General features: G+C 48.6%; 1 protein-coding gene and 1 long non-coding RNA gene across 2 annotated transcripts in view; one reads left to right on the plus strand and one right to left on the minus strand.

Moving 5' to 3' along the window:
- The window catches only part of LOC119978229 (liprin-alpha-2-like), a 768,706-nt gene that overhangs the window by 199,955 nt on the left and 554,988 nt on the right, over positions 1 to 13,763 (plus strand). The window lies entirely within an intron of this gene.
- LOC119978230 overlaps positions 1 to 13,763 on the minus strand; it is a 32,822-nt gene that overhangs the window by 16,992 nt on the left and 2,067 nt on the right. The window lies entirely within an intron of this gene.

Below are 13,763 nucleotides of genomic sequence, written 5' to 3' on the forward strand. Positions count from 1 at the left end.
CGCGCATCTTTGGACTGTGGGAGGGAAGCGGAGCACCCAGAGGAAACCCACGCAGACACGGAGAAAGTGCAAACTCCACACAGTCACCCAAGGCCGGAATTGAACCCGGTCAGTTCATTTTAGTTCATGTGAGTCAGTAGTGCTAATCACTGTGCCGCCGTGCTGTCTCACCATATTACACTGAGGGGCTGGAACCTGTATAAAACCCCTTGATCTGTATGCACCAACAAATATTTGACATGTTAATGCACATTGTAAGTATAATCTGCAATGCCAAATGTAGTAAGGCACCTCATTTACTGTATTGAATGAAACTGATCTGTATTGAACTGTTATGTAATGTACTTATACAAATCTTCTGAGTAAAATATACTTTTGAAAAACATATACGTCTTTAGATCCTGACTCACTTTTTGACACTGGATACAATTTTTAAAAGTTTTGCTCAATCTTTCTTGTCTTGGGGCCCAGCAGTGCTCAGCATCTGACCCCACAGTAGCTTACATATCAATGTGTAATGATGTCACTAGCCAGTGTCGATAAAGGTCAGCAGACAATCATAAAATATAGAATATCTTGAGACGGTTTCTGTTATGAAAGAAATTTATGTTTGGAGATGGGGAAAGTTGTGTTATTTCTAGTGTGACCCAGCCCACTGAATTTGAAACTGCTCAACAATTGTATTTAAAATAAACTGATTTCTGTCTGTGGATATGCCACACACAGACTAGTTTAAATTTGCAGCCTGCAACTGTTTGATTTAAATTCAGATTTAGATTACTTTGGATTTGTAAATCACTAACCTCATCCCCCTTGTAATCTGTAATTATGCCATGTAAATTATCCCTAAAGAACTGTTTAATGGTACCTAATTAATGGCAAGTCATAAGGGATGTCTCTGTTTCTTAAGCCGAGAAATCTTGCTGAATTGAATTTACCGTGAAGTAAAGACAGGCAGACCGAGATGGTCAAAATTACACAGAGGGGCGGGCAGAGATAGGAAGCGACAGATGAAAAGAGCGAGCAAGAATGACCCATAGAGAAGGAGAACTACAGACAGTAACAACGGAACACAGATGTCCGCAAAGATCTATTCTCTTGTCTAAAAGTAAGTGGATAAAATGGCTCCTTTGAGTACCATTGTGTTCCAAATTTAGCCATTTTACATGGACCTGAGTATTGCCCAGGACACACATTGCTAGTTTCACAGGGAAGAGAAAGCGAGAGATATCAGACAGACAGACAGACAGACACACACACACACACACACACACACACACACACACACACAGTGTCTGAGAGGAAACCATAGTTACAGAGGGAACAAGAGAACAATGCATGAAACATGGGGATAGACCGAGCCAAAGATGCACACAAATTATGTGGGCACATATGCTTTATCATTTTTGATCAAAGATGGACTGATGACTTGAGCAAATTGCTAGTGAAGGTTGTCACAAGAGATAAGAATAAATTTGTTGTGTTTCATGAGACTGACTGAAGTGTGCCCTCTTTGGTTCAAGGTGTCTGTGTTTGTCAGTGACAGCTTCTCTGCCAGTCCAGTTGTTAAAAAGTACATTGAGTTATAAACTGTTATTGCCTTGGGGACATGTTCAACATACTATTCGTAATTGCCACCAGAAGCTGCCAGAATTGTTTGGTTGATAATATAATCACAAGCAGAAGACAGGCTTGTTAATTGCCTACATTCCCATTTTACTATTTTTGGCTTGGTTTGCTGCTTGTTTCTGTCTGCCTTTCCCAGCTAGAGCAGGTGAATGGGCTTTTGGCCAGTTTGTGAAAGGCAGTTACTGTTGCTTTCACTGTTACCGATTTAATTTTATGAATGTAAAAACATTCAGTGTTGCCCTCACCAACCTGCCAATGATGTGAGTCCGAAGCATCTATTGGATTGGATTTTACTTTTGAGCTGTTGCCGCAGGCTAGCTGAAGTTAATTGCTGATGAACGGTGCAGCCTTTTACCAGGTTTTCTGTTGGGGCAGGATTTTCATTGGTGCAACCAAATTGGGAAGGGTTCAAGGGGTTTCAGAATAAGGAAGGAAATTTGTTCTTCATGGCTTAAAAAACAAACCCGCATGACCCCGCAGTGGCTGAGGTGTTTTATCGACCCGTTTAATCATATTTTAGTTTGATGTTTCATTTGTGATTCCTTTTTGTTTAAGGCAGTGTCCCTTTAAGAGGCTGACCCTTTTAATTTATCCCTCGGTTTATTTAATTTAGTTTATTTGGCTTAATCAAAATTGTTGAAGCCGATTGAAGAGAAGACTGAATAAGACCCAAACTAACTATATTTGTTTCTCAAACGTCCAGGGCACTGAGAGCTAAATGTGGGACACAGTGGTACCCAAATGAACCATTTAATCCATTTACCTTTCGAAAAGAGAATAGATCTTTGTTTCTGGAAAACAATCTTGTAGTCTGGGGCAAACATTCCATTTTAACTTCCTTGAGTATAAATATTTTAAGCTTCGATCAATTAGCCATGTGCATAAGTGTCACACAGGAAAAACAGACCACATTTAATAATCTCCAAGAACATCTCTGTGCACAAAGTATGATTTTGTGACATTTATGCTGCGATACATCTGTAATGCTATTAGAATGCTCTGAATTGTTTAGACTGCATCTGTTTTTTAAGGGATGTCTGCCCACCTAAATCTGCTCTAGAACTACTCTCATCAGTCAACTTGGGGAAAAGTACGAGCCGTATGGTTTTTATTAGAAAGATTGCATGTAAATAATGCAGTGATTTATGTCATCATAGATAATTGAACTTTCTATTCATTTAAAAACAATTCTGAAGAAGTGTCCCCCTTGAAAACCTTTAAGATTTTAACAGCAACTTTCTTGCCTATATGTCTGATACAGCATTGCAATTGCTTGTTTGTCTAGTGTGTGAGAAGGATTGTTCAACCCAGCAAATTGGCTACAGTTGATTAAATGAATGAAAATCGCTTATTGTCATGAGTAGGCTTTAATAAGTTACTGTGAAAAGCCCCTAGTCTCCACATTCCGGCGCCTGTTTGAGGAGGATGGTACGGGAATTGAACCGTGCTGCTGGCCTGCCTTGGTCTACTTTAAAAGCCAATGATTTAGCCCAGTGTGCTAAACGGGGTCCAGTCCTGGTAAAGCTTGCAGATTGTGGCGTTCCCTGCTCAGCCTAAATGTTTAATTTGAAAACAGTCAAGCAGTGGTATTGCTAATGCTTCCATAACCCCTTTTACCCACCACTGCCTGCTCCCGTCAGATGAAGGGGGAAAAATATCAGGTTTCCAATTTCAACAGCTGTGAATTTGTTTTTGTTTCTTGTGGTCCTCAGTTCTCTGTTCAAGTTCATGTACAAAAAAGCAATTCACTTGTACCTCCCTTTGATCTGTATCATGTTTCACCCGAGTGAAAGTAAGTTTCATGGCTTGAGCTTTCCTGTATAAGTTGATCCTTGAAGCCTTAGATTCTAAGGTTTGGAATCATCCTGGCCAGCTTCATAGAATTACAGAATGCCTACAGTAAAGAATGAGGCCATTCGGCCCATTGAGTCGGCACTGACACTCTGAAAGAGCACCCTAACCTGAAAGAGCACCCTAACCAGGCTCCCGCCCTATCTATGAAACCCAGTAACCCCACTGAACCCGCACATCCCTAGATGCTTGAGGGCAATTGATCATGGCCAATCCACCTAACCTGCACATCTTTGGACTGTCGGAGGAAACCGGAGCATGCAGAGGAAACCCGCATAGACACGGGGAGAAAGTGCAAACTCCACACAGTCACCCAAGGCTGGAATTGAACCTGGGTCCCTGGTGCTATGATGCAGCAGTGCTAACCACTGTGCCATCTTCTCTGAATTGTCTAGAATATATCTATTTTTTTAAGGAAGGTCTGCCCACCAAAACCTACTCGAACTAATCTCACTAGTCCAAAGATGTGCAGGTTGATGGATTGGCCATGTTAGAATTGCGCCTTCAGGTTAGATTAGGGATAGGGTGAGGTGGACAGGGGAGTGGACCTGGGTAGCATGCTCTTTCGGTTGGTTGGCGCAGACCTGATGGGCCAAATGGCCACCTCCTCAACTGCAGGGATTCTATGGGTTCCATTACTCAAATCATTTCCCCCGATTACCTAATTTGCCTTATTGTTATGGGCGACACAGTAGCAGAATGGTTAGCACTGTTGGTCAACAGCGGGTTCGATTCCCGGCTTGAGTTACTATCTGCGGAGTCTGCACATTCTCCCCGTGTCTGCGCAGTTTTCCTCCAGGCGCTCCGGTTTCCTACCACAAGTCCTGAAAGACTTGTTTTTTTAGGTGAATTGGACATTCTGACTTCTCCCTCTGTGTACCTGAGCAGTCTTGTGGTGACTGGGGCATTTTCACAGTAACTTCAATGTAAGCCTGCTTGTGACGCCAATAAACATTATCATTATATCTGCTCCATGCTAAGCAGTTACCCGAGGACTGCAATCAGGAATCCTATCCACAACTTAATTATTTTGGTTTCTACCAGTGGCCTCTTTATGTCCCAACTATATTTATTGCCGCCTGCTTCTTTTGCATAATCTACATTTATTCATGTTAAAATCTGTTGTTCTTTAACTCATTTAGTGTTCCTAAGTTCAACGCTTTCCTGCTCACATAGCTTTGCGTTATCAGATTTAATCGTACCACAACAAATATTGTTTTACATCACTCACAAATGTTGCTACAAACGTGTAGCTTTCTCATCACATCCCCTCAGCTGCTTTTCTCACTGTGAGCCAACTGATCTGACTGGAGCTCTGGTTTCCACATGAGAGTTTCGAATCACCTCTCTCAAAAGCACACTTTGAAATCTTCTCTCACATGAGGGTTACTCTCGGATGCCTTCATCAAGGATCCAAATCCAGGATTTCCAAGTCTCCTTTCAGTAATCCTTGTCCTGGATTGTCACATGCATTCAAGCTTCCACGCAATCTCACAGGTACCCAGCCGCGTCAACAGACCAATACTGCTTCTCAGGCTGTAAGATGTCACCAAACGTTGATTTACTTCGATGTCTGGTTCCCACTTTAAATCTGGTTACTGCAGCTGTCTCTTGAACACAAGAGTGCTTTCTCTGCTTTTTACTTTAACTTCACCCAACAGGACCTTTTTCAACTTCATGTTTTTTGTTCCTTTAATTAACTGAATTCCTTCCCCGACTCTGAGCTAAATTGCCAGGTTAATTTCTTCCAATATTTGAATATGAGAACTCCAAGCTACTGTTTTGTGCCTGATATTCATGGAACTCCTCATAAAGTTTCTCTTCCTATTTCTTCTTTTTTGAAACGGGAATGTTCTCTTTCCTCAAGTTTAAATATATTGCATTTTCTTCTGTTGTGTGTAGACTGGATGGAGTCCATAAATGTACCCCCAGGTTGATTATTTTAAAATATTTCAATTCGACAGGGATTGAAAACAAGTGCAGATTGAATGAGGGGTGGTCAAGGAATAAAAGAGAAATGATTGCCAGCATTAATTGTAGGCAAGAGAGACAAATGCCAGTTTGAATTGAGAATTAGATTGAAGGAATGAGTAAGGCAAGGAGAATTGGATAAGAAGCAGTTTTTGATCAATTATTTACAGGACTGTGAGGTTGGTGATGTGGGAGGATGAATTAGTCAGATGAGGTAATTCTTTGGAAAGTGATGATCCATCTGCTTAATTTGACAAAGATGTCATTTATTAGATTGAGAACTTATCAATTGTGAAGCGTGGACGTGCTTAAAATTGACCAATATGCGTAATTTTTCAGTTTTTATTTCTTAAGGTTGCGCACCCTTTCTCTCCACTGCCCAAGAGGGCACCACAAATTTTATACATCCAACATTTCAATTGTTCCTTCAGCCGCTCATCTGATTGTGTCCTTTCTCACCTCTGTTTTGAGTGCTCAGTCTCTCTCTCTATGTAGCAGCTTGTTTTTTCATGTATTAGCTTTATAAAAATTAACACATTGTTAACTTTAAGTGATGGATTTTAAATGCTGTTGATCAACTTTTGCTGGTTTTCTTTTGAACCTGCCATTTCTCTTCTTCACCTCCCCGTTCTCTCCCCTCACATTGCTGTCTTTACCCACTGACCCTCTTTCCTGCTCCATCTCCTGCTCACACACCCAACACTGAACACCCCCCCCCCCTCCGCCCGTTCACATTGTACACTTTTTAAACGTTTTGCCTGCAGAGGGGGGGGGGGGGGGGGGGGGGACCTCGAAGAAGGGTGTATCTCTGGATTTTATCCTTGCATAACTGACATGGTCCACAAATGATAAATTATGCATGTTGATCTGATGTTGAATTTGAACAGTGATAAACTTCTATTCATTCTTGTTGGTACTGACGACTACGATAGATAAAATGTCAGAACTGTATCCCTATCTGCCAGTTTGTCTGTAAACCAAGGCATTATCGGACCCTTTTAGGTTGGTTATGGGCAGCCCATCCTGCCCTTGATAATTTTCAACGTGTACTTTGCAAAATGATTCCTTGAAGAAATTGGGAGCAATGGATGTTTTGTTTTTGGGTGAAGTAAATTCCAATACTGCTTTTGTACTGGGTGCGAGAGTCTCTTTTACAATCCTGTTCCCAGCAATGACTTTCACTCACTGTAGCACAGAAAGGAGATTTGAATGTGTGCTTCTCACTGAAAATAAATGGCCAATAAATCATGGGCAGTATGCCCCAAGACTTAGACAAAAGCAAATTACTGCAGATCCTGTAATCTGAAACAACAAGAGTGCAGAACATCCAGCCCCCGCTGCTCCATTTCCCCCCCCCCCCCCACAACAGTAAACATGTCATCCTATTTCCAGTTCCCTTTACCTTTGACAGAGTCATCCAGATTTGAAATGTTAGCTCCGCTCTCTCCTTTTTAAAAAAACCTTTTTATTGGCGATTTCGAAATTTTATACATTGTCGTTCGCTTTCATTTATTGTACAGTGCAAAAAGGCTTTTTCTTAAGTTTCTCTATTTACAGTCTGTGCGCCCCTGACGTTCCTCCTTGCCTTTTTTTAAATTCTTAAACTTTCCAGTTTCCGCCTCTACTGGCTGTTGCTGGCCTCGAGCAGGTTTTGGAATAAGCCGACAAATTGCTCCCATGCAGTAAGGAAGCCTTCCCCTGACACTCGGATGACATATTTGATCTTTTCCAAATGGAGAAATTCTGCAAGGTCAGCAAGCCAGTCAGCAGCTGTGGGTCGTGCTGCTGATTGTCAGCCGAGCAGGATTCTCTAGCATGTGATTTGGGATTCGAAAGCCAGGGCGTCGGTCCTCTTCCCCATGTGTAGCTCTGGCTGCTCTCATACCCTGTAAATTGTCACATTTGGGCATGGTTTGATCCTCACGCCCACAACCTTGGACATTGCCTCGGAGAAGGCTGTCCAGAACACAACAAGTTTGGGACAAACCCAGAACATGTGGGTGTTGTTGGCCGGGCCCCTCTTACACTGTTCACATTTGTCCTCCTCCTCCGGGAAGAACCTGTTCATTTGGGTTCTGGTCAGGTGTGATCTGTGTATCATTTAAGGAGGTGCAGTTGGCCCTGCTCAGTGCTTCGCTCCAGAGTCCCCAACCCACTTCTGTCCCCAGTTCGCCCCTCCGTTTCCATCTGGTCTCGTCCAGTGGTGTTCGGGCTCTGTCTAGTAGCTGTCCGTATATTTTCCCAGAGAGTCCCCCTCCTTTACTGTCCGTGTTCATCAGGTCCTCTAATAGTGGGGTCTCCAGGGCCCAAGGGTATCCTACTGTCTCTTTGTGGAGGAAGTGGTTTATTTATAGGTGTTTGTAAGTGTTTTATTTGCAGTGTTGGTTTGAGGACTTTTGGATTCTTGTCCCCCCCATGCAAATGGCATAATTAAGCTGTCTACGTTTTGGAAGAATGCCTTGGGGATGAAGACCGATATGGATCTAAACAGGAAGAAGAACCTTGGCAGCACGTTCATTTTGATCGTCTGCACTCTCCCCGCCAGGGAGAGTGGGAGCGTGTCCCACTTTTGTAGGTCTTTTTTAACTTCCTCCACCAGGCTGGTCAGGATCCACTTGTGGATCTGTATCCAGTCTCTGGCTATTTAGATCCACAGCTATCGGAATCTATTTTGGGCTATTTTAAACACGAGTCCCTCCAGCTCTGTCCCTCCCCCATTTGGGTTTACTGGGAATGCCTCATTTTTGCCCAGATTGAGTTTGTAACCTGAGAAGGTTCCGAACTCTTTCAGGATCTGCATGATTGCTTGCAGTCCTTCCTTTGGCTTTGAGACGTACAGGAGCAGGTCGTCCGCACAGAGTGAGACTCTATGCCTTCTGACTTCTTTGAATGCCCCTCCAGATTTTGCGCGTCCCGCAGGGCCAGCGACAGAGGTTCGATTGCTAGTGCAAACAGGAACGGGGGCAGTGGGTATCGCTGTCTTGTGCTTCTTTGTAGCTGGAAGTATAGTATTCAGAGCTGGTGGTATTGGTTGGAGCGCTCGCCTTGGGAGCGTTGGACAAGAGTCCCACCCAGACGATGGGTCCTAGCCCAAACCGTTCCAGTACCTTGAGGAGGTACTTCCTGTGGTGGTATGATTAGCATAGCTGCCTGCCATTGGTGCAGAACACCGGCTTACCATTGGCCCTGATCGGTCATGTGCCTCTCGACCAGTTGGTTGAGACCAGTCATGTGATGGCTCCCCAATTGGTCGAGAGGCTGAGTCAACCCCGCCCCCAGGGCGGGGTATAAATACCCAGTACTCCCGGCGGTCGTCTTTCTACTGTAATCGACCGCAGGGCTAACATCTAGTAGATTAAAGCCATACTTTTGTTCAGCAACTCGTCTCGCGTTCAATTGATGGTACATCAATTTAATCTACTAGAAATTTGAAGATGGAGCTCCGGATCAAGCCCGAATGCCTCCGCATCAGCCCGCAAACTCCGAACGCAGCGTAAATCTTCAAGCATTGGCTGGCGTGTTTCGATAGCTATCTGGCGACCGCAAGCAGCCCCCCCACCATGGCACAGAAGCTTCATATTCTCCATTCCAGCGTGGGCATGGCGGCCTACGTGATGATAGGGGAAGAAAAGGAATACGACGTGGCCATGGACAAGCTAAAAGGACAATTTCTTAAGCCGGTAAACCGAGTGTTCGCCCGACATCTGCTGGCAACCAGACAACAGTTCCCCGGTGAGTCCTTAGATGATTTTTACCAGGCCCTCGCTGTCCTGGGGAGGAATTGCGCCTGCCTCCAAGTTTCAGCCACTGAGCACATGGAACTTTTGATCAGAGATGCTTCCGTGGCTGGGATGCAGTCTGCCGCTATCCGCCAGCGGATGCTGGAAAAAGACGACCTCAGCCTAACTGAGGCACGGACTCTCTCCACCTCCTTGGAGGCTGCCGACTTAAACGCCCACGCCTATGTCCCCAGCCGCGCTGCAGCGCCCTGGGCCTCCTGGCACGCTTCCCCACCGCCATCCGCCGCTCCCAACCCCCCTCAGGCCTGCGCCGCGGGACGCCCCAACAAGTCTGCGTGGCCCCGCTGCTATTTCTGTGGGTTTGCCAAACACCCTCGCCCGCGCTGCCCGGACCGATCCGCCCTTTGTAAGAGCTGCAGGAAGAAGGGCCATTTTTCGTCGGTTTGCCAGTCCAAATCGGACGCTGCTGTACCACGCAGCGACCGGGGATCTCCTCCTCCGGGCCCTTCCAGCGCACCACACCAATCTTTCCCCCCCCCCCCCCCCCCCATGGGCCCCTGCGCCCAGCCTGCGCGCCTCTCTGCCTCCGCTCTCAGCCGCTTCGATCGGCCCACCGGCACCGCTAACCCCGCCCCCAGCAACCACGAGGGCCCAGCGGGCGCCGCCATCTTGGGCCCCGGACGCCACGGGCGGGTCCTAGCCGCTGCGATCTTGGGGCCCCGACTCCACGTGCGGGTCCTGGGCGCTGCCATCTTAGGGCCCCGACCCCACGTGCGGGTCTGGGCGCCACCATCTTCGGTCCCCGACTCCACGTGCCGGTCCAGGGCGCCACCATCTTGGGGCCCCGACTCCACTTGCGGGTCCTGGGCGCCGCCATCCTGGACTGGCACACAAGGTCCTGCCAGCACCCACTCGGACGACAACGACGACTATGGATCTTCTCCACGGCTCGCGGCCATTGAGCTTGACCAGTCACGTCCACGCACGCTCGCCAAGACGACGACGCAAATCCACCTCAACGGGCACGAGACGGGCTGCCTGCTGGACTCCGGGAGCACGGAAAGCTTCGTACACCCTGACACGCTCCCGGTCCACCCTGTAAAACACAAAATCAGGTTAGCCTCAGGTCCGCACTCCGTCCGCATCACCGGGTGCTGCATCGCGGACCTCACGGTCCAGGGGAAGGTTTTTTAAAATTATAAACTCATTATCCTCCCCGACCTTTGCGCACCGGTACTCCTAGGACTGGACTTCCAGTGCAACCTGCAGAGCTTGACCTTCCAATTCGGCGGCCCTATACCCCCCCTCACTGTCTGCAGCCTCGCGTCCCTCAAAGTGGACACCCCCTCCTTGTTTGCTAATCTCACCCCCGATTGCAAACCTGTCGCGACCCGGAGCAGACGGTACAGCGCCCAGGACCGGACCTTCATCAGGTCCAAGGTCCATAGGTTGCTGAAGGAAGGGGTCATCGAGGCCAGCAGCAGTTCCTGGTGAGCCCAAGTGCTGGTGGTCCGGACTAGGGAGAAAAACCGGATGGTCATCGACTACAGCCAGATCATCAACCGGTTTACGCAACTGGACGCGTATCCTCTCACCCGTATTTCCGCCATGGTAAACGAGATTGTGAAATACAAAGTCTTCTCCACGGTGGACCTCAAGTCCGCTTATCACCAGCTCCCTATCCGCGCGAGTGACTGCAAGTACACCGCGTTCGAGGCAGATGGGCGCCTCTACCACTTCCTCAGGGTTCCATTCGGTGTCACAAATGGGGTCTCGGTCTTCCAACGGGAGATGGACCGAATGGTCGACAAGTACGGATTGCGGGCTACCTTCCCGTATCTCGATAATGTCACCATCTGCGGCCACGACCAGCAGGACCATGACACCAACCTCCGAAAATTCCTCCAAACCGCAAAACTCCTTAATCTAACTTACAATAAGGATAAGTGCGTGTTTAGCACCGACCGTCTAGCCATCCTCGGCTACGAAGTGCGTAACGGAGTGATAGGCCCCGACCCCGAACGCATGCGCCCCCTGATGGAACTCCCTCTCCCCAATACCCTCAAATCCCTTAAATGCTGCCTGGGTTTCTTCGCTTACTACGCCCAATGGGTTCCCAATTACGCCGACAAGGCCCGTCCCCTCATTCAGTCCACGACCTTTCCGCCGTCGTCAGAGGCCTGCCAGTCCTTTAGCCGCATCAAAGCGGACATCTCAAAGGCCACGATGCGCGCCATCGAAGAGTCCCTCCCCTTCCAGGTCGAGAGCGATGCATCAGAAGTAGCTCTGGCGGCCACCCGGAACCAAGCGGGCAGACCTGTGGCCAGCTTCTCCAGAACCCTCCAGGCTTCTGAACTCCGCCACGTCTCCGTGGAAAAGGAAGCCAGGCCATAGTCGAAGATATGCAACATTGGAGGCACTACTTGGCCAGCAGGAAGTTTACCCTCCTCACAGACCAACGGTCAGTGGCCTTCATGTTCGATAATGCACAGAGGGGCAAGATTAAGAACGACAAGATCTTGCGGTGATGGATCGAGTTGTCCACGTACAACTACGATATCCTGTATTATCCTGGGAAGCTCAATGAGCCTCCTGATGACCTGTCCCGCGGTACCTGCGCCAGCGCGCAGATAGACCGCCTCCGCACCCTCCACGCGGACCTCTGCCATCCAGGGGTGACCCGTTTCTATCACTTCATAAAAACCCGCAACCTGCCCTACTCCATTGAGGAAGTCAGGATAGTAACCCGTGACTGCCACATCTGCGCAGAGTGCAAACCGCACTTCTACCGCCCCGAGCGCGCGCATCTGATCAAAGCATCCCGCCCCTTCGAACGTCTCAGCATAGACTTCAAGGGACCCCTTCCCTCTAGCAGCCGCAACATTTACTTCCTGACGGTGATCGATGAATACTCCCGCTTCCCCTTCGTCATTCCGTGCCCCGACATGACCACATCGACCGTCATTAAGGCCCTCCTCTCCATCTTCTCCCTGTTCGGCTACCCCGCGTACATACACAGCGATCGGGGGTCCTCCTTTATGAGCGACGAGCTGCGTCAATTCCTGCTCAGCAGGGGCATTGCCTCTAGCAGGACGACCAGCTATAACCCCCGGGGTAACGGACAGGTCGAGCGGGAGAATGGTACCATCTGGAAGACCATACTACTGGCCCTCCGGTCCAGAGATCTCCCTATTTCCCGATGGCAAGAGGTTATCCCCGATGCCCTACATTCTATCTGCTCCCTCCTCTGTATCACAACTAATCAGACACCTCATGAACGTCTTCTTATTTTCCCCAGGAAGTCGTCCTCTGGATCCCCTCTCCCGACGTGGCTGGCCGCCCCCGGACCCATATTGCTCCGGAAGCATGTGCGGGTGCACAAGTCCGACCCGTTGGTGGAACAAGTCCAGTTACTCCACGCTAACACGCAGTATGCGTACGTGGAGTACCCCGACGGTCGGCAGGGCACGGTCTCCCTCCGGGACCTGGCACCCGCCGGCGTGCGGCCCTCCCCCCCCTCCCCCCTTCACGACAGACCCCCCCCCTGTCCTTTTTCCCCCAGCGCCCCACCCAGGCCACCCCACCCAGGCCACCCCACCCAGGCCACCCCTCCCCCATCCATGGCATCTCCCCAACAGCCCGGGGTACGGAGACAGTTCAAGGACCATCGCTCCCGGAGTCCCGGACATCAGCTGAACCACCACCATCGGCTGAACCAACGTCACCAACTCCACTGTGGCGGTCTGCCAGGACGTCACGGGCATTGAAAAGGCTGATCGAGTCCATTTAACTTCAACACCCCCATGGACCTTGTATGGACACTATGTACTGTTGCTAAATGTGTGGGCCAGTGGGAAGCCAAGGATACATTTTTTTTCCTTCTCTCCTTACTACTCATACCACCAGTTCTCTCCCCCCCCCCCCAAAGCTCTCGTTGACACCCCCCCCAGCTTCTTTCTCCGCAAGGGGTGAATGTGGTGGTATGATTAGCATAGCTGCCTTCCATTGGTGCAGAACACCGGCTTATCATTGGCCCTGGTAGGTCATGTGCCTCTCAACCGGTTGGTTGAGACCAGTCATACGATGGCTCCCCGATTGGTCGAGAGGCTGAGTTAACCCCGCCTCCAGGGCGGGGTATAAATACCCAGTTCTCCCGGCGGTCGTCCTTCTACTGTAATCGACTGCAGGGCTAACATCTAGTAGATTAAAGCCATACTTTTGTTCAGCAACTTGTCTCGCGTTCAATTGATGGTACATCACTTCCATTCGACTCTGTCAAAAGCCTTTTCTGCATCGAGGGAAATGATCTCTGGTATTCCCTCCCCAGGGGGGTTTATTATTACATTCAACAGCCACCTGATATTCGTAGTGAGCTGCCTACCCTTGAGAAAGCCCGTTTGGTCTTCTGCAACCACTTCTGGTACACAGCTCTCCAGCCTTTTAGCCAAGACCTTTGCTAGTATTTCCGCATCCACATTTAGCAGCGAAATGGGTCCATATGATCCACATTCCGTTGGGTGTTTGTCTTTTTGAAATTGTGGCCTGCACTAGTGTAGGAAGCAAAGTGCCCCT

This window comes from Scyliorhinus canicula, chromosome 15, assembly GCF_902713615.1.
Source record: "Scyliorhinus canicula chromosome 15, sScyCan1.1, whole genome shotgun sequence".
NCBI lineage: Eukaryota > Metazoa > Chordata > Chondrichthyes > Carcharhiniformes > Scyliorhinidae > Scyliorhinus > Scyliorhinus canicula.